General features: G+C 42.7%; 1 pseudogene; it reads right to left on the bottom strand.

The window, feature by feature from the left end:
• LOC105539040 overlaps positions 1-3270 on the bottom strand; it is a 12393-nt pseudogene that overhangs the window by 4748 nt on the left and 4375 nt on the right.

The following is a 3270-nucleotide window of genomic DNA, read 5'->3' as shown; positions in this document are numbered from 1 at the left end:
TCTGAATGTAGAAATGGAACCATCTTCTCCACAGGGTAATTTTTAAGAGAACTGTACAGCTCCTCGGGAGATTGTCCATGATCCCATAGGTCACACATAGACTGTCCATTTCATTAAATTTCTTGCAATATCTTCAGAGGGAATGCTAAGAATTTAAAATGGTGACTTTCCAGGTTTCTTGACTGCTGGCAAACTGACCTCCAAAAAACGAAAGCAAAGACTTTATTTCCTGAGGCATTTAAGCTTCAACATCAGACAATTACAATGCAGGGTTTAGCAGGCGCAACTCCAGGTGCTCCTGGATCATGAGCAGCAGATACCTGTTTACGGTGCACGGCAGCACCGTTGCAGTTGCCTACCGTGCACCTTCGTGGCTTGCACGAGTTCCCACCTCTTTCTCCCTCCCAGAGCAGAGTCTCCACTGAGACCAGCCAGCTGATTTTCAACGAAGGCACCAAGAACATTCAGTAGTGAAGAAACAGTCTTTTCAATGAATGCTGCTGGAAAAACTGGATATACATACACAGAAAAATGAAACTAGACTTTTATCGGTCACCACATAGAAAAATTCAAATCAGAATGGATTAAAGACTTAAATGCAGGACCTGAAACTATAAAACTACTAGAAGAAAACATTGGTGGAACACTTCAGGAGGACATTGCTTGGGGCTAAAGGTTTATTGGCACTGGCAACAAAAGTAAAAACAGATAAATGGGATTACCCCAAGCTAAAAAGCTTCAGCGCTTAAAGGAAGCAATCAACAGAGTGAAGAGACAACCTACAGAATGGGAGAAAATATTTGCAACTATTCATCTGATAAGGAATTAATAAACAGGATACACAAAAGCTGGGTGCAGTGGCTCACACCTGTAATCTGAGTGCTTTGGGAAGCCAAGGGAGGATGGCCTGAGGCCAAGAGTTTGAGAGCAGAATATATAAGGAAGGCAAACAATCCAACAGCAAAACAATAACAACAAAGCCAAATAATCTAATTTTAAAATGGGCAAATAATCTGAATAGACATTTTTCAAAAGAAGACATATGCATGGCCAATGGGCATATGAGAAAAATGCTTAACATCATTAATCATCAGGAAATGCAAATCAAAACCATAATGAGGTACAATCTCACCCTCATTAAAATGGCTGTTACTAAAAAGACAAAGTTAACAAATACTGGCAAGGAGACAGAGAAAGAGGAACTCGCTCTGTCACCCAGGCTGGAGTGCAGTGGCGAAATCTCGGCTCACTGCAAGCTCCGCCTCCTGGGTTCACGTCATTCTCCTGCCTCAGCCTCCCGAGTAGCTGGGACTACAGGCACCTGCCACCACGCCCGGCTAATTTTTTGTATTTTTATAGAGACAGAGTTTCACCGTGTTAGCCAGGATGGTCTCGATCTCCTGACCTTGTGATCCGCCTGCCTCAGCCTCCCAAAGTGCTGGGATTACAGGCGTGAGCCACCGTGCCCGGCTGAAAGAGGAACTCTTTATATACCGTTGGGTGGGAAGGTAAATTCGTATAGCCATTATGGAATCATTATGGAGGTTCCTCAAAAAACTAAAAATGGAATTGCCATATGATCCAGAAGTCCTATTACTTGGTGAATATCCAAAGGAAACGAAATCAGTTTGTCAGTCTATCTGTACACTCATGTTTATTGCAGCACTATTCACAAGAGCCAAGATATGAAATCAAACTAAGTGTTCCTCAATAGAAAAGGTAGTATATATGAACAATGGAATATTATCCAGCCATCAAAAAGAATGAAATTTTGTCATTCCTGGTAACGTGAATGAATTTGGAGGACATGATGTTAAGTGAAATAAGCCAGGCACAGAAAGATAAATACTGCATGTTCTTACTCCTATGTGTTAGCTGAAAAAGTTGATCTCGTAGGAGTAGAGAGTAGAATAATGGTCACTAGAGTCAGGGGAGAGTAGGATGGGAGGACAGCCAGAGGTTGGTTAACAGATACAAAAGTGCATCCAGATAGGAGGAATAAGTTCTAGTATTCTACAGCACTGTAGAGCAACTATAACAACTGATTGTATATTTCCAATTAGAAAGGCAGATTTTGCATGTTTCAAACACAAAGAAATGATAAATGTTTGAGGTGATGTGTATGCTAATTATCCCTATTTGATGATTATGCATCATATACATGTATTGAAATATCACACTGTGCTGCATAAATATGCACAATTATGTGTCAATTAAAAATAATAAAAGCAAGAACGAGAGCATGTTCTTAAAAAAAAAAAAAAAAGACTTCCAGCCTTCCCACCCAGATGTTGTCTTTGGGGTTTTTATGATGCACGATTGGGAGACACAGAACTGCAGGGGTTGAGGAAGGGCAGAGAGCATGGGGAGAGTGGACTCCACCTGGGGGAGGAGTTTCCTTTATTGCAGGGACACAATGAGAGGCGACAAAAGCAGCGTGTGGGAGACAAAAGGGATTTTAAAGAAGTGTGGCTAAAGACTGCATATCCACTTCACAGAGTGAGAAAAACAAGCAAGGAACATGAGGGCTTTTTTTTCCAAGTCAGGTCTATCAAGGTGTAATTTACATGCAGTACAATTCACTTTTGGAGGTGTACAGTTTAGTGAATTTTGATGACCGCCCACAGCCATGTAACCACTGTCACAGTCAAGATACAGAACATTTCCATTACCTTGAAAATTCCCCTGTGCCCTTTTAGTTAGAAGGATGTTTGCCGTTTCCTGTAACAGTGTTGAAGAATCCATCCTTACCCGAGATCAAGTAATAAAGAGAGGACAGAGAGCTGGGTGTAGAGGTGTCCAGGGTACCCTCTCTCTACTCGAGCCAGTAAAAAACAAATCTGCAGTATTCATCTTTATATACACTCACAGATGTAAACACAGAGAGATACAGGGGAGCAAGCCACAAAGCCAGTCACATATCAAAGTTATGCCATTAACCTATACAGAGATTTCATAGGTTGTAGTTCCTTTTCCAGCCCCTGCTTCTGGCAACCACTGATTTGCATTAAAGATAATTCAGGCCGGGAGTGGTGACTCACGCCTGTAATCCCAGCACTTTGGGAGGCCGAGACGGGCGGATCACGAGGTCAGGAGATCGAGACCATACTGGCTAACATGGTGAAACCCTGCCTCTACTAAAAAAATACAAAATAATTAGCCGGGCGCGGTGGCGGGCTCCTGTAGTCCCAGCTACTCGGGAGGCTGAGGCAGGAGAATGGCGTGAACCCAGGAGGCAGAGGTTGCAGTGAGCTGAGATCGTGCCACTGC

The sequence above is a fragment of the Mandrillus leucophaeus genome, unplaced genomic scaffold, assembly GCF_000951045.1.
Source record: "Mandrillus leucophaeus isolate KB7577 unplaced genomic scaffold, Mleu.le_1.0 Scaffold2, whole genome shotgun sequence".
Classification (NCBI taxonomy): domain Eukaryota; kingdom Metazoa; phylum Chordata; class Mammalia; order Primates; family Cercopithecidae; genus Mandrillus; species Mandrillus leucophaeus.
The sequence above is the reverse complement of the archived record's forward strand: the minus strand, read 5'-3'. Positions and strand labels throughout refer to the sequence as shown.